This window comes from Equus quagga, chromosome 7 (genome assembly GCF_021613505.1).
Source record: "Equus quagga isolate Etosha38 chromosome 7, UCLA_HA_Equagga_1.0, whole genome shotgun sequence".
Lineage (NCBI taxonomy): Eukaryota > Metazoa > Chordata > Mammalia > Perissodactyla > Equidae > Equus > Equus quagga.
This window is the reverse complement of record NC_060273.1, coordinates 85,966,813-85,991,295: the sequence shown is the minus strand read 5'-3', so window position 1 is coordinate 85,991,295 and position 24,483 is coordinate 85,966,813. Positions and strand designations below refer to the sequence as shown.

Genomic DNA, 24,483 nt, shown 5'->3' with positions numbered 1-24,483 from the left:
AGGCAGTTTTCAGGAAAGTGATTGATTCTGAGGGAGGAATTGCTGTTTGGTTTTGTGGGATTCTAAGAATCTGTTAAAAATTATATATTTTAGAGAGAGAAACAACTGCCTTGGTGATGGTTTGGGGAGGATGAAGCAGAGTATATAATAAGGACTTTGAGGTTGAGGCATGAGCACTAACTACGTGGATCGCAGAGCGATTTACTAAGAGGAAGACTGAAGGAGTAATGGATTTGAGTTATCAGTTCAGCTTGGACGTGTTAGGCTTTAGGCCTTTTGTTTGTTGACTGTTAAGTGCTTATATGTTTATTTACAGGCTTGTAAATGAAGAAATATATCTTAGAGAGGTGAAAACAGGCCTAAGGTCACACAGCTAGTCATTTGCAGAATTAGAACTCAAACCTAGGACCCTCTGACTGCAAAGCCAATGTAGTTATCCCTATGCTATGTTGTATCCTCAAGGCAGAAAAACATGGTTGGCTTTGACGGTAATAAATGTGCCCTATGAGCTATGATAGATACATAGCAGGTTTTGCAAGCTCAGATGCCAACAGGGTTCAGGCAGATAACTGTGAGTCAGGTTATAATATAAGAAAGTGATGCCATCTGTGGAGAACTGGAAAGCCCAGGTCCCATCTGAAGGATTGGCTGCTAATCAGCTCCAACGGATTGTTACTGTGTGGAAATGTAGGCCCAGTATTGCCAGATCTTCTGGGGTTTTTTCCAAAAGAGGTCAGAAATCTTGATTTTTTATGTTAAATTTTCTGATTTATAAATGTAGGCAGCTATCCTTTAACATGCTGTGTAGGCCAGTCTTGGGTGGGTCCACCAAACGTGTGTTGGATTCTGCCCAGTGGGTGACCTTTGGTAAGAGTTGCACCTAGTGTACTGTGGACACAACAATAAATTTATATGATAGGGAAAGGGTGGAAACTGTGTAATAAGTACATCACAACCTTTGAAATGCAGGTTGCTTAGTTTGAACATGGTGCTTAGTGAATCTGGTGTTTAAGTTCAGTTTTCATATGGATCAGTTAATTCTGGATAGGGGGGGAAGGGGAACTTGCTCCCTGCAGCTTTTTGCCTCCTAATCGCATGCTTTCATTTGCAGATAGGGCCAGGTGTGTTTGTGTGGAATTTTGAGTAAAACCTTGAACCCAAAGGAGAAGAAAACTTCAAGGAACAACTTCCATTGACAGTGAGTCTGCAGTCATCTGTATGCATAATACGGAGTGTTCTCAGCCTAGAGATAGCTGAGTGGGTGCCTGTTGACAAGGAGTGGTGAGTCTGACTACCCCCACTGATAATTAATCTAAATCCTTTCTGTAAAAAGAGGACTACTCCTCCTCCATTTACTGACTGTTGAATAGTAAGTTAATTTTTGTATTGTAGAGACTGACAACAGTGCACTTTTAAGAGAATTTATTCCTAACAGCATGTTTAATACGTGATTGCAGTTTGACTTTTGGGCACGTCCCTTCCTTTGCATATGTATTTATCTCTTTTATTTCATCCCCAGTCCAAACCATACTGTCATCCAAGGCCTGTCTTCCTTGAAATATTCAGCCAACACTAAAGGGATGGTTATGGTAGTTACCAGCATCCATTCTAATCTTAGTTATGGTAGGTCTCATTTCCTTTGGAAGTGATTGTTTTAGGAATGGCCTTGAGATCCAGTTGTGCCAATGGGAAATAAAAGAGAAGTCTGCAGGAGGCTTCTGGGAAATGTTTTCTTGCATTTGAGAAAGAAGAAAGAAAAGAAATGGCCCTTCTTCTCCCTAGAGCTTATTTTATCTGGATGTGACATCTGGAACTCCTGCAGCCATCTTGCTACTAGTCTGAAGGTTAAAAGGAGGGCAGGAGGGCACAGGCAAGAGAATTGCAGAGGAGTGGAGGCCCATTTACTATGTCTAGAACTACCCTAACTGAGAATTCCTTGTTATGTGAGAGAAATTTCCTTATTGTTTAAGCAGTTTTGCCCTTAGATTTTCTGGCTACATACTGCAGAAATCATCCTGATTCATTTGATTTCTCCTCTTGTGATTACCCACTGTCTTTAGTGTCTCATGCATTTCTATTTGATTATGTTTTGTGTTGTCCAGTAGTGTGTGTTTGTGTTTGTTGCCTTTGTAGCACTTTATAAACTTTGGAAAGTCAAGAGCTGTGTTTATATGCCTTCTGTGTGCAACACCAGTACTATATTCTTAATGAAGCCATCAGTGCATATTTGTTGAATTGAATTATTTGAACAGTAGAGTATTTGAAAAACCCATCCACAGAATTGAATAGTTGTAGAGATTTTCTTTTAATTCACATTGTTTTCTTTAACCACACTGCTTCCCTCTAGGATTATGAATGAAGTTTGGCTTTTGACTTAAGATGACTGATTTGTAACACATTTTCAAGTGGTTAGTTCTACTCTAAAAAATGTTGCTTGGATTTTGCCTTTTGTTTTTGTCCAACTTTACTGTCAAAATCAGCTCCTCTCCTATATGTTTGAGTATGATGGGGATATGTTCTGAGAAATGTGTCATTAGGTAGTTTTGTTGTGCAAACATCATAGAGTGTATTTACACAAACCTAGATTGTATAGCCTACTACACACCTAGGCTATATGCTACTAATCTTATGGGTCCACTGTCGTATATGCGGCCCGCCATTGACCAAAACACTATGAAACGCATGACTGTATTGGCTTTCAATCTAATAAATTTTACTTTCTTCACTGTTATAAAAACAGAATGTGTACCTCTTTTTTTTCTATGCTAATTATAGGAATGAAGGACATGAATAGTAAGAAACATAGTAATTCAAGAATAATTTATATTTGGCTTTGGAATGCACATTTGCAAAAAGACTCCCTAAAGTATACATCTCTGCTCTGTTCTTAGGACCTAGTTGTGTGTGTGTGTGTGTGTGTGTGTGTAGGGAGGTTTGGTGGTGAATCTAGTGTCTAGTAAGAGGAGTCTTGAGTTACAGGATGGATTATTTAGTTACTTCTATTTTAAAGCCCTATGAAACAAGACCACCATTTCTTTTGGTCTAACTCAAGATATCCATGTACTCTTATATCTTTTCTTTAAATTCTGCTATTATAATTTTGAAAAAGTGGGATAAGAACCTCTCCCTTCTATGGTGTTGCTCTCAGTTATGTAAGAAGGAAAAATCATAAACCTGTGTGGTAATCAGGTAATACAGTTATGCGTTGCTTAAGAACAAGGACACGCTTTGAGAAATGCATTGTTAGGCGATTTTGTCATTGGGCGAACATCATAGAGTGTACTGAAGGGGAACAAAATTTGCCACCCCAAAAATGTGTCTCTTTAATACGAGGATTATTTTAGGCTGATTGTCTTTAAGAAACAAAAGACTCAGAAAGTTTTATTACCTCCCCCTCAACTGCCTAAAAGAATTCAGATTAAAAAACCTGTCTCAGGAAGCAAGCTATCCACCTTAGCATAACATGAACTAGGTGGTAGACAGGGAGGAACCCAGAAATGCCTGCTTGTTGGGCTTCCTCTGTGTTTTTCTGTTTCTGTGTGGCCAAACAAACACTTGTTTTCCAAACATTTGCTTCTTTTCACCTACCTGTGAATTACCTTCCTTCCCTTTGAAGTCCCTGACTTTCCTCACTCTCATCTTCTTTTGTCTTTAGCTGAGGATGTTATTAAGATGAGCACTTTTTGGCCATTTTGTTTCTTTCTTTTTTTTTTTGAGGAAGATTAACCAATCCTTCTCTTTTCACTGAGGAAAACTGGCCCTGAGCTAACATCCATGCCCATCTTCCTCTACTTTATATGTGGGATGCCTTCCACAGCATGGCTTGCCCCACGGTGCCATGTCTGCACCCGGGATCTGAACTGGTGAACCCCAGCCAGGCCACCAAAGCAGAACATGCACACTTAACCGCTGCACCACCGGGCTGGCCCTTTTTGGCCGTTTTGAAATGTTATTCGGTTTTCTGGGTTTCTCCCATGTATACATGTTCTTAAACTTTTTTTTCTCCTATTAAACTGTCACATGTAAATTTATTCTTAGACCAGCCAGAAGAACCTAGAAGGGTAAAGGAAGATTTCTTCCTCCCCTATAGTACTTACACAAACCTAGATGGTATAGCCTACTGCACATCTAGGCTGTATGGTACTAATCTTACAGGTCCACCATTGTATATGCAGTTTGTGATTGGCTGAAATGTTGTTATGTGGCACATGACTGTACATTCTGAATCCTTCAGAAAGTGATTTACATTCAGGGAAGAATTTACTTTTTATTTTTCTTGATAGGTTGTGATTAAAATCTGGGGAAATAACTTTTTAAGACGATAGAGAAAGTTGTATGATGTGCTTGACCCATCAGTTTTTATTTAGTAATACTATAATTTAGTAATATAAGACGTTCAAGTCACTAAGGTCAACTTTAATGTGCTTTATTTCATATATATTTTGAAGAGTTTATAAGAATGGAACATGTGTCTTAACCTAAGCAATCGTGGCAGGCATGTGATTGAAGCCACATCAATCAGAATGATCTTAGGACATTTGCTGGGAATGCTGGGATAAAGGCACATATTTTTTTCTGTTGAATTTCAACCTGAAAACATACAGTCATTAAACTCCTGTCACCTATCTTCTGACCATAAAAGGAAGGCTATTTGAATAAAAAGGCAACGCTGAAGGAGTCGAGCAGAGAAAAAGCACACCTGGTCACCTCAGTTGAGCTGCTGGATCAAGTCTTCCCTGAAGATAGTATACCTCTAAGACGTTTCAGTTCATGAGCCAATGAATTCCTTATTTAATTCAGTTGGCTTTGGCTTTTATGTTACATGTATATAAAAACATCCTGATAGATCCTTATCATCACTCATTCTACATATAGTAATAACTCAAGGGACTTGCTAAAACTTGAATTGTGAATTAGGCAAGTAGGTCTCTGATGTAGATGTGCAAGATGGCAGATAATGCAGTCCATTCATGGATTTATTAGAGAATTCAAGTTTTAAGTACAAGAGTTAAGATGGTAAATACATATTCCATTCCCTTGCTAATAGAGCTTATTGTCAACTGGAAGAGGGTGACGTTACATGAATAATCCTACTAATGAATAGATTCTTATTAACTGAGGTTAGGATTCTGGGAGAAAAGGAGTATCCATCATCTAGTGATTAGCTCTATGGTGGAGACTGCTACTGAACCCTTGGCATCTCTAGAACTGTAAAACAAACAATTGTAGGGAACCTGGAATCTGGCAGACTTTTAAAAAATGATATAAATTATTATTGATAATTTTTTCTTAAGAAGGCATTAGAAAAGCACAGGACCACAATCTCTTATTCAGAATCTTAAGGCCAGATAGGTTTTGGAATTTCAGAATTCTTCAGATTTTAGAAAAGTTAATATGGTATACATACTCTATGTTTAATATAATGCTCTTTTTACTTAAGGAAGGGACAAGTGGCTTTCTGTTATTAATAATACAAATAATAATGCCTTACATTAGTTGAACTACTAAATGCCAGACTGTATACTTTTCAACATAGTCTTAACTGATAAACTGTCTTCATTTTTACACTTGAGAAGAAGCTAGACACGTTAGGTGACTTTATCAAGGTTCACGCAGCTAGGAGGTAGTAGAGTTGAGATTCTAACCGTATCTGTTTGACTCTGAGGTCTGTGCCCTCAACCACTGTGCTCCTAACCACCACTGTGTTGCCTCTTGATTGTGTGGTACTGCCAAAACTCATGTATTGTTAGCATCAGGAACATTATCACTCTTTGTTAAGCTTAGTCAACTAACAACTAAATTCACCTAGTGTTTCTAATCTTAAAATTGAGTCACTTTGCTTTTCTTGGAATGTAGTTCTTATTTGTAACTATACATGATTTTGCTTTATCGTTTCCAGATTTTACATCTCATATTGGTTCATTTACCAATTGGCTAGAACTTCTAGAACATTGTAATTAAAATGAGCATCTTATCTTGTTCATTAATTTAACGCATCTGATGTTTCACTAAATGCTTAACGTTAATTGGAATGTTTATAATGTTTCACCATTGAGCATGAAGCCAGCCTTTTAGTATTTTTTACAAATAAAAGGTAAAAGAGATCAGTTTACTTCTGTTTTATTAAGAATTTTGAAAAATTCTATTTTGACGTCTGTGTAGGTCTGATTTTAAAATGTTAATTGTTGCCAGGTCATAATTGCTACAAACTAAAAATTGTTCAATTATTTCTACCTACTTACACTACACTTCAGTTTTAATCTCTGGAAGTCTATAAACTTCTTACATTTTTGGTAAATTCATTTTTATGTGTTTAAAAATATGTTTATTATACTTTATAATTTGCTGACTTATAGTTACTTTATTTTTTATACGTATTGTTTTTTAAATGTTTATGTGGGTCTAGCATGTAGTAGGAGCTCATTGAATGTATGTTGAATAAGTTAATTTTTATAATTATCTGATTAATGAGGCATCTTGATAGACTATGTTTTGGCTAGTGATAGGAAAATATTGCATCAATTTTAGAGATGGAAAAACCCCAGAAAATATGTATTTAGTACTAATAGTTGTGGTTCCCTGGTTTAGTGGTCATGTGGCTGATTTCTGATCCTTCCGTTTTCTCATTCTGACTTGATAGAGTCTTGCTGTAGGTACCAACCTACTAGAAGCTGTCTGGTAGGTTTAGGTGGGTAACACACACACACACACACACATAGAGAGACAGACATGAGGAATAATTCATTCACCAAATGTAAAAGAATGAGGAAATGTACATATTACAGATAATTATTAAAATGCAGAGGTAGAATGGGATATTCATTCAAATGTTGCCCCTGAATGGCTCTTAGTTTCTCCTATTCTAACTTGAGGATATCTATAAAGAAGGAGGTTGGAAGATTTTCAGCGAATAGAATAGTTGGCATTAGCTCTTCAGTTTTGGCAATAGGGTCCAAAATATCTGTCTTTATCTATAGCTAGAAAATATTTTTGAAAGTCTGATAATAGTTTTACAGTTTAAGGGAATGGAAACTGATAATAAATTTCTGGTTCTTTGGTTAATTGTCCAGGGTGGAAGTATCTGGAAACAATTGCCATCTGAGGGGCTAGGCTGTGCTTGTGTAAATAGAATTGGTGGTCTTAATGTTGGGCCCACTCAGCAGCTAACCATAGTATAATAATTCTTACCACAGCAGCTGGAATTTATTGTAGCTGTTGCTATATGTCCTCACTGTAAAGGCCTTGATTTCCATGAAGAAATCATGAAAGCAGCCCTTCTGTGGTTTTGATTAAGGAGTGTTTTCTGGGCAGCATGAGAAAATGCTCTGCTTGTTTTGTGCTATATGGACAGAAGACATGCTTTTTATAAAAGAAGCCATTTCTTCCTTGAAAAGAAATAGTTACATGCAAGATACCTATTTTCATTTATTGTTACCATCAAATATTTGTGAACATCTCTAATGTTCACTGAAAAATATTTATAAGGAGTGATATTAAATGAAATATGTTAATGTTAGGATTGATATAGAAATTTTCTGCCCGACTATCTTCCTATGTTTATCTCTCTTATTTTTGTAGTTTTCTTTAAAAATGGTTGACCTATAAAACTCACTAAAAGATTAGTGCTGTCTATATTGTCATTGGGTTTTAATGCCAGATAGGGAAGAATAAATGTTACTCCTTAAATATTAACCAACTTTCATGCCTAATTACTTACATTCTTAGACATTTTAAGTTAGAGTTGCATTTCTCTTATTCTCTCAAGTATTTCAAGCAGTTAACAAAGCAGATTTAGTAGTATAGCAAACAAATTTTCTCTAAAACTTAAATAATTCTTAAAAGTCCAATAAATTGAACTTATAAACTTAGCATATGAAATTTTCTTGTCTTTCAAATATCTTAATAAATAGAGCATAAAATACCATAGTAATAAGTTATTACAAACATATTTAATAGGACAAAAGTATTAATACTGTAGATTTTGGTTTACTTCATCATTTCTATATTGATTTATATATTTTCCCAGAGTTAGAAATTTATCCACCCAAAAGGAAACAATTACTGTGTTAGGCCAGCTGAGGTAATTTGGTTAAGGATCATGGCTGTGATAGTGGTATGAGTAAAGCTATTTGGGTCAAAAAAACGGTAGAATAAGAATGGATTTATGGGAAAAAAACTTTGAGACTGATAGAGGCCTAGGACCTAAGTGTGTCTGCCATGACTGAGCTGGCCATTGTTAGGATGTGGGCTTTTCTCAGGCTAAAGTTCTGCCTGTCACTCAACAGGACTTTTTGAGCCCATTCCTTTCAGCTGGGACTTCCTCAAACACGAAGGTTTTAATTTTATGCACCTGAAATGCTGATCTTTTAAATGAGTTGGGAGTGGAGGGTGGGTGAAGGATCTTTCCAAGCCCCACTGTTAATTTTTTTTTTCCAGACCCAGGCTCTGACTCCATTCTGGTATTCTGGTGCTCTAAGCCTGTTGTTAGTGCCCTCGAGTAGATTCCTACGCCTAGCGACCCTGTGTACAGTTGAGCGGAACCCTGTCTGGTTTCCATGGCCCATTTTTTGAGAAGTGGGTGGCCAGGTCCTTCTTCCTAGTCTGTGTTAGTCTGGCTCCACTGAAATCTGTTCAATGTGGGTGACTCTGCTGGTATTTGAAATACTGGTGGTATAGCTTTCAGCATCATAGCAACACAGTGCCGCCACAATATGACAAGTGACGGACAGGTGGTATGGTTCCCGGACCTGGAAATAAACCCATGCTGTGGTGGTGAGAATACCCACTCTTAACTACTAGACCACCAGGGTTAGCTAGGCCTCTAGTAATCTACTAATTTTAAGTTCTTGTATAGGATGGAATTCTGAACCACTTATTTCAGCTGTAATTGTTCCTTTATCCTAGGGCCATGGAAGGTGGTTTGGAGGAGAACAGTTTCTGCCTCTGGGAAGAACTTTTTTTTTTTTTTTTTTTTTGGTGAGGAAGATTGGCCTTGAGCTAACATCTGTGTCAGTCTTCCTCTATTTTTTGTATGTGGGATGCCCCCACAGCATGGCTTGATGAGTGGTGTATAGGTCTGTGCCCAGGGTCTGAACCTGCGAACCCCCGGCTGCACTACACCACCAGACCAGCCCTGGGAAGAACTTTTATTGGTCTCCCTAGCAATGACAAATTTGTATTGATAGGTAAGATAAAGGCTATAGCCTCCCTTCTACATACAGCCGCACTGTGTAATGGCTCCCCTTGTCCCTCCCTTATCCACCACAGTTCTTAGTTGGACATAAAGTGTTATTTCTCACAAAGCAGATCACCTATAGCAGAATCACCTGAGACCCAAAAGAGACTTAAGTAGGGACTCAACATGATGGTTCAATATCTGAAAGATATGATTCTCTTTCAACTTATAGCATGATCCCAATAAAAATACCAGCAGGAGTTTTAAAAATTAGACTAGATGAATCTAAAATTTAAGTGGGAAAAATAAGATTGCCCAGAAAATTTTTTAAGAAAAAAGGGAACTGGTTCTCTCAGATATTAAAAATATGTTCTAAAACTATAGTTGAAAAAATTTGTGATTCTGGTATATGAGATAGATCAGTGGTACAGAGTAGACATAGTCTCAGATTCATATGGAAATTTAGAATATGATAAAGGGGCATTTCAGATCAGTGGATAAGAGGATTTTTTTTTTCTCAAATGGCAGTATTATTGTTGGGTAGTCGTTAAAAAAAAAATCAGATCCTTACCTTCAGAAGAAGATTTTTTTCCCCTTTCTTTTATTGGAGTTAGGGAAGCCTTTTAAGAAAATAAATTTTGAAAGATTGGAAATGCAGATTCTCTAATGCATTGTTATAGGGAATGTAGGTTGGTACATTATCTTAGAAGGAGATTTGGATAATATCAGTGAAAATTTAAAATGCCTACCAAAAATTTAAATGTACAGACTCTTTGATCTGTCAGTTTTACTTCTTGGAATTTATCCTACAGATAAACCCTATAGGTTTTGGATTCACTTCTTCATCATATTCCACGTGTGAATATACAAGGTTATTCTTTGCAGCATGTTTATAGTAGTAAAAGATTAGAAACAACTTAACTCTTCATCTGTGGGAGACTAGTTATACCCATATGATAAAATACAGCCTTTAAAAACGAGAGGCAATTTTTAAAGTTATTGATATTGCCTGATTTCCAAGATAAAAGTGTTAAGTGAAAAAGCAGGATACCAAGTGTTGTATGCGGTCATGTGAAGATACTTTAAAATAAAAAAGCACATACTTATATTTTTGTATATTTATAGAGTATCTGTGAAAGGCTACACAAGTAGCTAATACTAGTGTCTGTGTCTAGGGAGGAGAACTGGGTGGCTAGGGATAATGGTAAGAAGAAAATTTATTTTTCATGATTTAATCTTGTATCTTTTGAGTTTGACACCATGGTTTTGTGTTACCTATCAGATAAAAAACTCCACATACATTAATATTTGGTACTTAGTAAAAAACCAAAAAACAGATTCATCCTAGTTTTCATCTTTATCAACGCATCAGAATCTCTAAGAGTAAGACCCACGTCCAGTTACGTAAAAACAATTTTTTTATTGTAGTAAAAACACATAACATAACATTTACCATCTTCATCATTTTTAAGTGTACAGTTCAGTAATGTTAAGTACATTCAGGTTGTTGTGAAACAGATCTTCTTAACTTTTTCATCTTCCAAAACTGAATCTTTATACCTGTTAAACAACTCCTTTTTCCCCATATTGCCAGCCTCTGGTAACCACCGTTCTACTTTATGTTTCTATGAATTTGACTGTTTTAGATACTTCATATAAGTGTAGTCATACAGTATTTGTCTTTTTGTGACAGCTTATTTCACTTACCATAGTGTCTTCAAGGTTCATCCATGTTGTGCATTCTATTGTACTATGTGTATTTCACGTCTTGTTTAACTGTTTGTTGGCTGATGGACATTTGGCTTGCTTCCACCTGTTGACTAATGTGAACAGTGCTGTTATGAACATGGGGGCGCAAATATTCTTCAAGATCCTGCCTTCAGTTCTTTTGGATGTATATCCAGAAGTGGGATTGCTGGATATGGTAATACTTTTTAAAAATTTTTGAGGAACCTCCATATTGTTTACCATAGGGGTTGTACCATTTTACAATTTCGCCAACAATGTGCCAGAGTTCCAATTTCTTCCTGTCCTCGTCAACACTTGTTATTGTCTGTTTTCTTTATTTTTTTGTTAGTAGCCATCATAATGGATGTGAGGTGATCTCAATCTACATTTTTAACAAGCATAATCATATGTTTTTTGTATACTTAAGGAAGTTTATCAAGTACATTTAACTTAATGATTTCAGTTGATCACTTAAAATGCAACAAGTAGTCACTTTTTAGAGTTATTTTTCAGGTAACTTGGGGTGAATGTTGTATAATAAGATCCTCATGAAGGGATAGTAGCTAATGAAAGGATAGAAGCCTTCACTCTGGGTCCCCTATTTTTTTTTTTCTATTTAACCATGAATGAATCACCCGGAGAACAAAGTAGGCTATAACCCCAATGAAAATTCTTTTCTCTAACATAGTTAAAATTCTAAGATTCTGCATGTTATAGGAATTCCAACTGTGTACCAGCGTTAAAAAATATTATGTTTTAATAAAAAACTGACCTTTTTACTTGGCAACAGAATATTTGACCTCTGTTTACTTTTAGTTGAAAATAATTTTACCTTCATAGTCTTGACAGTTCTGTGTTAACTTTTTTCATAAGACGAATTCAGTCATAAATTGTCTTTCAAAGAGCAAGTTCAAGCAGTGTTTAAGGATTTTATCCAGAGAAGAAAAGTATGTGAGATTCTAGTAAAAAAGAGAAAAGGGGTGTATATTGTCCTTCAATTTTTTCTCCTTTTCCAAGAAATTTTTAGGGGCTTGAGTGTTCTACAGCAAAATTAATAGCTTCTAAAGTGTTTTGCATTTTGAGTAAATTAATTGCAGTTTTTGTTTTCCTGACTTGAAGTTTCTGAAATTATTCTGAAGTTATTATCGCAGAAATCTTGCAAGTGTTTGTTCACTAGAAGTATCATTTAGAAGTATTGTTACATCATTTATGAGTATCCAGCTATAACATAAGGTTACATAAGTATTAGAAGTCATTTTTTAATAATTTTTGCCAGACTTTAAGGTTCATTACTGTGTGGTTTACTCCTTTATGACTTTTTATTTGAATATTTAAGACTGAGCTGCTGCATTTACTGTATTTAGTGTGTGAGTTGGTGGCGAAGGTTGCAAGTGGTGGTATGGCTTGGGAAGGGCGGGAGTTTAATCTTCACTCTGAGTTTTGAGAAAAGATAATGAAATCCTTTATATCCCTTTCCATAGACTTGCATTTCAAAGACTTACATTTTAATAAGAATTGGTTGTGCAGCTGCAACCCTGGCAACAAGGCCTGGGAGAAAAGAATTGGGGCAGCATTCCAGAAATTAAGGCAGGCAGTGGTTTCATGTGGAGCTGAGCTAATGAAACTGATAAAAATATTAAGCACTTAGTAGAAATAAGACCAGTACTTTCTTTGGCATAGTGGATGTTGAAATTTTCTACACTGTATTTTATTATTTAAAAAGTCCAAAAGCTGTTATAAGCTGCTCACTCAATAAAAGTAGCTACATTATATTCTCCTTAGTGTGAAAATATGAAATACTCTTGGAAGCTAATATTTCTGTGAATTATATCTGAAATGTAATTGTTGTTGGCCCCTTCTTGTTGAAGTCCAGACATTTTCAAAACACAAGGTACCAAGTTTGTGAGATTTTTTTTAAAAACAAATTTTTAATAATTTAAAAAATTAAATGCTCATAGCAGTTTTAATGTAAATTTCTTATGGTTATTGGATTCTTTAGATGCCCTCAAATAATAAAATTTGTTAAACGTATTTTCCTTTCTCAACACTATGACAATGACTATATAATCTGTCATTAAACCATAATTTAATTAGTACTTAGTTGTTAGACATTTAGGTTTTGTCTGGAATTTTCTATCATAATAAGTATTGTAATAAGACATTTTTGTGCATGTAAGTATTTTGCTTTCTTCTGAATTACTTAGGATTACTTTTGGATTTCCAAAACTGATACTAATGCATTGCATGTAAAAATTTTGAATACTTTCGGGGCTGGCCCCGTGGCCGAGTGGTTAAGTTCGCGCGCTCCGCTGCAGGCGGCCCAGTGTTTCGTTAGTTCGAATCCTGGGCGCGGACATGGCACTGCTCATCAGACCACGCTGAGGCAGCGTCCCACATGCCACACCTAGAAGAACGCACAACGAAGAATACACAACTATGTACCGGGGGGGGCTTTGGGGAGAAAAAGGAAAAAATAAAATCTTTAAAAAAAAAAAAAATTTTGAATACTTTCTAAAAGTACTACCAATTACACAGTATTCTTAATTTCTAGAAATGAGTTTTTTTATTATATTTTATTTGGCTCTCTGAGCCCTTAAATCTTGACGTTTTCATCTTTAATTCTGGGAAACTTATTCTCATTATTTCTTGAAATGTTTACTTTTTTCTTGATTTGTTTTACTTTTTCCCTCCTTGTGGAACTCCTGTTATCTGGATGTCTATTTTTCATACTCAGTCTTTCCACTTGATTCTTTTTCATGGTTTCTTGTTGTGACTCCACAGTACTAATGTGCTGTGGTCCCTGTGTGCACATTCTTGGATCCGCCAGTCTAGTAATTCTGCTTCAGATGGTGTGAGTTGTTTAGTGTGTTGCCCTTCTTCTGCAGTGGTTTCAAGATGAAAATGAAACTACTCTTTATTTTGGCTAGTAAGCCAATGATCCCTTGAGAAGGGAGTATTATCCACTTAATCTAATAATCTATATTAGGGAATGGCCAACAGCCAGGTTTTTGTGTCAGTTCAGGTAAGTTGAAGGAGAGGGAGGATTTGAGTCTCGGGTCAGTTAGCCACCTGGCACCACTTAATTGCTGTTAACTTCTGTTGGCTGCTACTGCGTCAGACAACTTTCCGTCAGGGTTTGTTTTGTAACTCTTAGAAATAAGTAATACTTATTCTAAGAGGTAGTTTTCTTAGATTGTAATTCACCACCAGCTCTGTAAAGTTTTTTTTGAGGGCAGAAGGGCTGGGAAGAGTAAATGCCACCAGAGTAGCTAGTCAGTCTGTACCTGTTTTCATGAGCTTGCCCCCCCCAGGGCTTTTTGCTGTCCTGATTTTATCCTGCTGACAAAGACATCGAGGCTGTTCCTGCTAATTTCTGTGGTGAAGGGGCAATCAAGGGAAAGGCAAGGGCAGAATCTAAGAAAGCTTTTAGCTAATCTGTCTTTTAACTCCTCCTGCTGCTGCTCTTTGCTCCTGGCTGTAGGTCACCAGTTTCCTCTCAGACAAGTTCACTACAGTTTTCTTTATGCCCATCAGTTTTTGTTTGTTTCTTTTTGTTGTTCCTGGAATCTAGATTTATTTATTTATTTATTTTCTTCCAGGCTTTCTTTTGGAGGAAGGGACCAGAAGCCCATGATAGTTTGTCATCTTGATAGGAATTGGATGACCTCATTTGAGCCAATAAAGATAGTTATACAAAGGTTTCGTTTAAAACACGTGAAAATCTTTAATTGAAAAGCATATGCGTACAAGATATATACAAACTATATGAAAACAAAGTACTCTCAAACCTCAGTGGCTTAAAACAACAACTGTTTTGTTATATCTCTCAATTTTGAGGGTCAGGAATTTGAGCAGGTCTTGGCAGTTCTTCTCTTACATGTGGCATCAACGAAGGTCATTGGATCGTATTCAGCTAGCAGACTGGTTGGACTGGAGGATCCTAGGCAGCTTCATTCCCATATCTGGTGCTCTGGCTAGGAAGGCTGGACGGCCAGGCTCAGCTGGGACTGTTAACCTGTGTGCCTACACATGTGGTCTTTTCAGCATGTCTGTCTTAGAGTAGTTGGACTTCTGAGCAGAAGGCACAAGGTTTTTTCTGACCTCATCAGTTCCAAAACATGACTTCAGCGTCATTCTGTTGATCAAAGAAGTCACTTAAGGTCACCTTAGTTCAGTGTTGGAAATGTGTCTCTAGCTCTCCTTTGGAGGGATTTGTAGTCATCTTTAATGTACCATGTAAGGTTATTAGAATTTTGTGTTGCTGATTGTTGTTTTTAGGAGAATGTCATTAAAAGCTTGGGGCAGGGAACCTTTATCTTCTCCCATCTGAAGGAGATTATCTGGAGTAGAGGGGAATCAATACTTCTTTTTCAGTTCCTTTTTATAATAATGCTTTCCCCTCTGGCAGTGGTTCTCAACTTGAGGAAACCAGTCCCCAGGAGCATTTGACAAGTGACTGGAGCCATTTTTTGGTTGTTAAAACTGGTGCTACTGGCATTTACTGGATAGGGGCCAGGGGTTCTGCTAAATATCCTACAATGCACAAGACAGCACCTCCCCGCCCCCCAACAAAACCCAGTTACCTGGACCAAAAAGTCAGTAGCGCAGAGGTAGAGAAACTGACTTGCCTTACAGTAATCCTGAAAAGTTGGTATAATCCTCATAAGAGAAAACTTCGACTTAGTGAGGTTATAGAGTAGTGCCACTTAGCTAATCAGTGGTAGAATCTAGTTTTGAACACAGGTTTTCCAATGCTAAATTCCGTGTATTCTGCAGTACTATATATATATTTAATTCGTTAAGTATTTTTTTTTGCAAATACTGGGACAAATTACCATGTCTAAGTGCTATAAGACGTATAATAATTCAGAGTTTGCCTTGATGGAGCTTACAACAATCAGTATGTCATAAATAATTGTAATTTAAGATAGCGTTAAACTAGACCTTAAAAAAGACTACAGAGAATACGGTCTGTCTTTAAATTACTTAATGTGTTTGAGCTGTAGTTTCCTCATTTCCAGTAAGGATAATACTTACCTCTTAGACTTGTAAAAATTAAATGAGATAGTATTTGTCATCTCATGATGACATACCATCATCATGTATAGTATGTGTATATTAAATGTATATGTCATACATATAAATAGTATATTATATGCTATATATAGTATATGTATATATGTATATGCTATACATATAGTATGGTATATAAACATATGTATGCTATATACATAGTATAATGTGTGACTAGCACGAAAATGTTTTTTTCCCCACCTCAGGGGGTTTACAGGTTAGTTGGACCTTTCTTTATAATCTAGGGAAATTTTCTGTCATCACTGAATTTTTTTATATAAAGCACACAAAAATAGAATAGAGAATCCAAGAATATTAAATTTCTGGGGCCAGCCTCTTGGCATAGTGGTTAAGTTCGGCACGCTCCACTTTGGCAGCCTGAGTTCATGGGTGCAGACCCTGGGTACAGACCTACACCACCTGTCAGCCATGCTATGCTAGTGACCTGTATATAAAGTGGAGGAAGATTGGCACAGATATTAACTCAGGGCTAATCTTCCTCAGCAAAAAAAAGAATATTAAATTTCTCATTTGACCCACTATGATTTGTCTAATTTTATGAACCAGAAATAGTTCATGTTTGTTGATGACTGATTAGTATTTTCTCCTTCTGATAGCATTTTCATCGTCATAACACCATCATCAAAGCTTTCCATTATTACAAGCTTTCCTTTGAATATGAAAATGAAGATGTTTTATACTCATTAAAAGTTTTTCTCCCAATATTGTTCAGAATTCTGACTTTATAAGGTGCTTCAAAAAGGTTTCAAGGTTAAAAAAACTTTTTAGTACTACATTATATATGAACGAGTAGTCAAATTTGTACTGAATTGAACAAGTAGTTCAATTTGTACAGGAACAGCTGCAGTCATTTCTATTCTGCTCCATAGGCATCTCCTGTGTAATATAGCACATGGCAGTCCTGTGGTCTAATTCATCCCAGACCTTTTGTAGCATATTGTCATTGATGTTTGAAATGACAGCCTTCAGTTCCTCAAGTCTGCAAGGAATAGATGGTCCCAACTCTAGTTTTCCTTTTACATATCCCCACTAGAAATAGTGTGGTATGATAACTGGGAATTTGGGTGGCTGCTATTTCAGAGAGTTCAAATTTTTTAACGGAATGCCCTGTCTAGCACCATGGTGGGTATTCATTAAAGAACCTCTGGACTGTGTGATAGAAGTGAGGCAGAGCTCTATCCTGGTGGAAAATGAAGTTGTACAACTTCCATAGTTGTAGGAAAAAACAATTCATCAGCATGTCCAAACAGGGGATTCTTGTCATTGTATTCTTTTCTGCAAAAAAGAATTATTGAAAACCCAATGTATGATGTGGCATGAAAGCATTAACTTTTGGTGAATTCTTTATATGTTCAAATGAAATCTATTAGCTTTCATAGTCACATATGCAGGCATTCTAGTGATTCATTTTTCCCCTTAAATGAAGCTTAGCCTTCTCAGTGAACTTTAAGCAACCTGTAGTTATCACCCATATAATTGAAATTTTTGTCCTATCGGCCTCCATCAGGGCCTGAATCAGATGCAAATAGTAAGACTTCTACTTTAGTAGCTTATTGAATATGCCGCAAACTAGACTGCTTGGATGCCTAGCTCTCTTTGTCATAGTCCTGGAACTTGATCAATGGAACCCAAAATTCAATTACTTCTTTAGTAGTCAAATGAAATAAAAGATGACCCTACAGTTTGATACATGTTACATATTTATATTTAACCTAGTTAGTGAGTAATAAATTTTTGAAGTGTTCGATTCTATTTGAATTACTCTCTGTTAAATAATTGTCATATTCCCAGCACCTAGTACATAGAATTGCTCTATAACACCTGCCAAATGCATGCATGTATATGTACATACGTACATGCATACATACATACATAACACACATATGGCAAAATCCTACATTCAAAATATATGTGGAAGTTTTTCCGTTATTCACTTAAGAAGTGATATCAGAGAGGATTATTGATTACCTGATTTAATTTGAGAAAAGAAATACCAAAAAAAGGGAAGCTAAATGTGCCTGTACTTTTTAATTTCCTCACTGATAAACTGCACTTAAAGTTTAAGATAGCAATGCAGGGCTCTCTTTTCAGTTGATAATATGACGTTACAGGTATTTTATATTCTCTTTGTGTTTATATGTTCTATCTGTTTATATGTTTGTGTTGTCCCCAAATTGAGCTTATTTGACTGTTATCTTTGAGATTATTATGCTATAAGATAACCTATTTAAAAAAATTATTCCTGTTTTTATGTTTACATGTAAACTGCCAAAGCTATTTATTATATTAAACTATTATATTAATATATTATATTACATATTTAATATACATAATATATTAAACTATAATATATTAAACTATTTATTATAATATATTAAATTTCATTCTGGGGCTGGAAGATAAAATGTGATAAGAGAAGTATTTTTTCCTTACATTATTTTCTCTAAGCAACCAAAAAGAGCAATAGCTTTTAACCACAGACTGGAATCCCACATAGATATCTTTTTTTTGAGGAAAATTAGCCCTGAGCTAACATCCATACCCATCTTCCTCTACTTTATATGTGGGACGCCTACCACAGCATGGCTTGCCAAGCAGTGCCATGTCCACACCTGGGATCTGAACCGGCGAACTCCCGGCTGCTGAAGCGGAACATGTGCACTTCACCGCTGCGCCACTGGCCGGCCCCCATAGGTGTCTTTTTAACTTTTTCTTTAACAGTTGTCACAGCCCTGTTACCATCCTAACTGGTTCACAGTCAAGTCTATGAATGCTTTCAAGGCCTTTTAAGTCTTTTTCATATAGTCTGGATACTCTGTTTTGGTCTTCGTTGCAGAACAGAACTTTATCCTTTGATATAAATTCAAAGTTAATTTTTCTTGATTTTAGTAAAGCATACATCTTATTCTTACAAAGTTCATGTGTGGGCTAAGCAAGGAGAATAGCAGATTTATTTGAATAATTTTTTTCAAGATGTTTTTAAGGTCATTTAAGATGAAAATATCTTATTTTTAACTTTTGGGAATGTCATTTTACCATGTTTTTAAAAATAATTAAACACACTTATGGAGTTGATAAGAAAACTTTTTTAAAAGATAACGGTAACAGCAAGTTTTCCCCTTTGACAGCTTGAATTTTTATATTATTTTAGCATCCAGAGACATTAAGTTTTAAGAGAGTCCATGAGTTTAATCTGCCCATAGTATGTTTTACTAAAGAGTTCAGTGATTCTTCTTTTGGAAAAATACAAACTCATTCTGACTAGAGGCAGCATAGCTCTTGTATGTGCTCCTGAGAACACAGATCAAGAAGTCATGCACTAATTTGCAGTTGATGGCATTGATTTAATTTTGTTTCTTCTCATTTCCTCTGTAAAATTCCCAAAGGATTTCGGTATGATATTTCCTGGGATTTTTTTCTTTTTTAACCTGTCGAAACAGTTCTGTACATTTGTAGATTAAACAAAAAAATCTTTTTGGTAAGAATGAGAAAGATCAACTCTTTTTTTGTCCAAAGCTTAAAATATAAATTTTATCTTCTTAGTACCGGAAGCAATAGGCCACTTACACATTACTTATTTTATAAGGGTTCCAGTCGTTTTTATTTGTAATAAATGTGATTTATTTTGATTGTTTTTATTTGCGTAATAAAGCTAATGGCAGTATATTTGTTGAAATCTTTCAGGAAGATTTTCTCCACTTCCCAGTCCACCCTTATGTAACTTTATGTAGGCCTTATTTTTTCTACATTAGTTTCCTCTTCTCCTTACTGTCTCTCCTAAGAATAGGAAAAACTATTTAGCCTTAGGACAACCATTTGGAGACCTAAGCAACTGTTGGAAAAAAAAAATAATTTACAATAAGTTTGACTGACAGCTCCAAAGCTGTACATAAATTGTATAGCCTGGTTAGTCTTTAGCAATGGGCATACGTTTGTCACAGATAGCATTGTTCATCTTTAACTTATTAATGATGAGAAATATAAGTAAAATTCACTGCTAGCAGCTTTTTTGTTTATGCTTATCACTTCCATCTGGAACTTAAAAGATAGTATTTACATATGTAATTCTTAGAGAAGTTTTTTCTCTAGGTAGTATTAGTCTCTTTCATAAGAAAATCTTTGACCCATTTTAAACTTAGAGGACTTACTGTGTCAGGTGCTAAACACTCTGTTAATACTACTTGATCTCTGACTTGAGTGAAAGCTTGATAATCTAATAACATAAGTCACCTCTTACCTTGTGCCAGGTATGATGTTAGGCACTTGGATAATACAATTTGATGTTAATTTTTGTAGTCGTGCTGAGGTGGAGAAATTTAAAACAACTAAGAGAGCTTTTTAAAGAGCATGACATAGTTTTGTTGTCATAGCAAATTAATCTTGTAAAAGGTTCTCTCAGCCAAAATATCAGTGGCAGCTGAAAATACTTCATTTATTTGGGGAAAATATCAAGTTAACAAAAGGTCCTAAGGCAGTCGTCACAAAACAAATAGGAATCAAATATAAATTACAGTGATCTTTTTCCTCTCTGGGGATGAATCTGAAACACAGTATCACAGCCTAATCTCCACCTTACCTTGTTCTGAGCTCAGATAAATGACTGCAGTTTGTGCTCAGTTGACTTTCACATCCCCAAGGGATTGATAGGGGAGTCCATGCCTGACCGAGAAGCATGAATTACACATACTTCTCATTCTTCAAGGCTTTTAATTACTTCCCATCATGCTTGCTTTTGCAAAACAGACTTGGCAGCCAGTTTAGGCAGTAACTAGGTATTGAACAAGCATTCCCTTCTGAAAGTTTAATCCTCTGATGTCCAAGGCCTAAGAAGAGAAAACCTAACTAAATGCAATTCATTATATGAATGTATCTTTTTTACAATTAATAACTGATAGATGTACTAAGTTAGAATTACTTATTCAGCTGTCTACTGAAAATCCTCCATATTGTTAATCTTATTGTATGTCATTGATATATAAATTATATACAAATAAATGTGCTTTTGAGGAAAATATGCCATTGCTGTCAAAGGGATTAATTTAATTGGCTTAGATAAGTTTTGTTTTTCTTTACCTTAATACTGCTCCTGCTTCACTTTCTTTCTTAAATATAAGTTATAATAAACAGTCTCATGTATTTTTGTATGTGTTCTACTCCATCTGAGAAAGGGAGGCTGACTAGAAGAATCTTGGTCCATTTGCCCAGGTAAGCATCAAGGAAGCTTGTCTCTGCTCAGTTCTCTGGGTGGAAAGAAAAAAAAAGATACAATAATAATGATGATGATAATAGTAGCATAGTAACAATAACATTTATTTATTTAAACAAACAAACGAACTTACTGTCTGCCAAGCACTATTCAAAGCAATTTAAGTTTATTCATTTAATCCTCACATAACCCTTTGATGTAGATACGATTATAAACTCCATTTTATAAAAAGTAAATTGAGATACACAGAGGTAAAGTAACTTAGCCAAGATCATATAACTAGTTAGGGGAGGAAATCCAGGATTCAAACTTAGGCTGTCTAGTTTCAGAGTCTAAGTTCTAAACCACTACACCACACTGTCTTTCCAAGCTTGCACCTGTTCACCAGTATGCAATATGAATGTGTACTGTCTATGTGGTATGAGAATCCCAAGCCAAAGAATTAAATTAAAACTTATATTTGAACTTGTGAACTTCACCTTGTGGGTATCTGAGCACTAGCAATTGCAAATTGCCAGTTCTTTAGGAATTCATCCTCAACTAGGGAGCACTGAACTTTCATAGGAAAACAACCTCCCAATCATAATGAAGTCATAATAAGATAATTACCAGGAAACAGTCCAACATGACAGAGAGTTAGCAGTCACTCTAATAAGGCTAATCAGAAGGCTAGGAATTGATTTAACAGAATAAGAAAAACACTATAAAATAAGTCTATTTAAAGTGTCTAAATGAAAGACTAAGACATTGAAGTAAGTGAATTTGCAAAAGAACCAAATAGAATTTATTAAAATGAAAATTGTGTTATTAAAATGAAAGTCACTAGTTGGGGGAAAATATTAATAGCAAAAGTTAAATAGAAGAGTAGAAACAGGTTAGTAGAAACAGAGTAGAAAGACTCCTACATAAATAGAAATGAATCTGAAACTAGAGATTCTATGAAATTGGAGCCAGATGCAAAGAGTCTTCAAAGCATGCATAGAGAAAAAACAAGTTTACATAGAAAGGACCAAAAATTAGATTGATAGTTGACTTCTCATCAGTAACAATAGAGGTCAGAATAATATCTACAAAGGACTAATAGAAAAGCACCATCAACCAAGAATTGTATACTTAACTCTTTTGCAAGAATAAGGGCAAAACACAGACATCATGTTAACAGTTAGTGTATCTGAGTGAAGGATACATGGGAGATTTCTGTTCTATTTTAGCAACTCTTCTGTAAGTAAATTATTTCAAAATTAAAATGAAAAACCCACAATTTTAAAGAAACAATTGAGAAGCTTACCACTTGTGATAACTACTAGAAAACATACTATTGAAAAAACTCTTAAAGTATATACTTTATGAAGAAGGAAGTTGAACTTTAAATGAAGGATTGAGAGGCAAGAAACCATGGTGATGAAAGAAATTGGTAAATGTGGATAAATATCAACATCATTGTACACTTACATATTCTAAGTATGAGTATTTTGTTTAATTCTCATAACAACTCTATGGTGTAGATATTAACGTTTTTCTGAAGTAAAGGACATCATTCTCCAGTTTGAAAGAGCTCATTCAGTCCCCAGGACAATGAATGGAAAAGGACCAAACCAAGTTTCATCTCTGTGAAATTTGAGAATTCCAAGAGTAAAGAAAAAATCTCTAAACCTTCCAGAGAGGTGAGGAATACATGACCTACAAAGTCACTAGACTTCTCAGCAGCAACTCTAGAAGGTAGTAGACAGTGAAGCAATGCCTTTAAAATCCTGAGGAAAAAATCTTTAACTTGGTATTCTGTATTCAACCAAATGATCAATCAAATATCGAATGCAAGGATTTAAAACATTTTCCTTCCATGTACCCTTTCTTAAGAAGTTATTGGAGTATGTGATTTTACAAAATAAGCTAAGGAGAATGAAAAAAGACATGATTCTCCAAAACAAGGCATCAACCTAAGAAATAAGAAAGGAACTTGGAATGTGCCTAGAGAACAACTAGAAAAGAATGAAGCAGGAGGCTAGGTAGTTCTGTGAAGAAACCCAAATAAAATTTGAATCAGTACGTCTACACATATGTTCAGGTATTTGGAAATTACAGGTCTTTTACAGATCTGATATAAACTGGTAGAAAAACTAAGCAAATGAAAAAGCTCAGCAGTTATTAACCTCAGGGAAAATAAAAGATTATTCCAGAAAGAATAGCTAATTCTAACGTGTTACTTAATTCAGCAGTGGCAATTATAATAACATGGATATTGAATATTGATTCAACCAAAAATTATAATTATCTAGTGGTGATGATGGTGTTAGGGAGTTTAAGGATAGGAGCTGGTGTAAAAAAGACATAACCTAATCCGTTTTAACAGGAAGTCAGTTTAAATTATCTAAAAATCTATAACTTAAGAAATAGCAGTAGGCATCTTACTTATAATTAACTTATAAATATCACAAGAAACACCAAGGTAAGTTAAAAATGGCCACCACTAACAGATGGAGAGGGACAGGTCAGAGATTTGCCATTTTTAGCAGCTTTTTATTACTTATTGATTTTTAAAAATCTATGTGCTTGTATTATTTTGAATAATAGTAAAGATTTGTTTAAATATAAGAAAGCATTTTACAGTATGGTTTTATTAGAGAACTGCAGGCAGTAGGATAGAATTTTGAATATGTATTGCTTGGTAAGCAGTGGATGGTGGTGCCACCCTCCAAGAAAGGTAACACAGAGACAGATATGGGGGAAAAGACAGTGAATTCAATTTTACAAGTACTGTATTTAAGGTAACTAGGAGACCACATGAGATATTCATTAGCAGGTGGATATCAGTGTCTACCTAGACTCAGGAGAAAAGTTCAGGGTGGAAATACAGATTTCAATCAATCAACTAATACACTGAGAACCTACTATGTGTCACATAATCATTACTTCTAACTCGAAGCAGCTAAAGAAGGTTTTAAAGACAGTGAAAAAAGAGATGGAAAAAGGACAAAGAAAAAGGGAGAGAGAAACCAAAAAAAGAACAAAGGAAAGTAGCAGGAAAGGAAAAGGAGGAAGATTATTAAAGAGAGGGAAAGATAAACATGGCAAGGTGGAGAAGAAATGTGGATAGTAGAGAATGGGACAGTGGTTTTCAGGTATATTACTTTTCTCTGGGTTTGTATTGCAAACTCTTTTAGGTTTGAGCCAAGATAGTATTCTCTCTTATATCCCCTACCATAATGATGTGTATATGTTTGGTGTTAAATACTTGAGTTTTAATTAAGAGGGAAAAGGAAGATGTCAGAAAGAAAAAACC

The 24,483-nt window shown here is 35.5% G+C and overlaps 1 protein-coding gene across 4 annotated transcripts in view; it reads left to right on the top strand.

Moving 5' to 3' along the window:
* Positions 1-24,483, top strand: part of CDC42SE2 (CDC42 small effector 2) — a 102,158-nt gene that overhangs the window by 31,594 nt on the left and 46,081 nt on the right. Inside the window, exon 2 of one of the 4 annotated variants that reach the window (XM_046667929.1) lies at positions 1,112-1,198. The exons of 2 other annotated variants lie outside the window; for them this stretch is intronic. The gene's annotated coding sequence lies outside the window, so the exon portion shown is untranslated. Of the gene's footprint in view, positions 1-1,111; positions 1,282-24,483 lie in introns of all 4 variants that reach the window. One more of the 4 variants, XM_046667927.1, reaches the window with a different exon arrangement.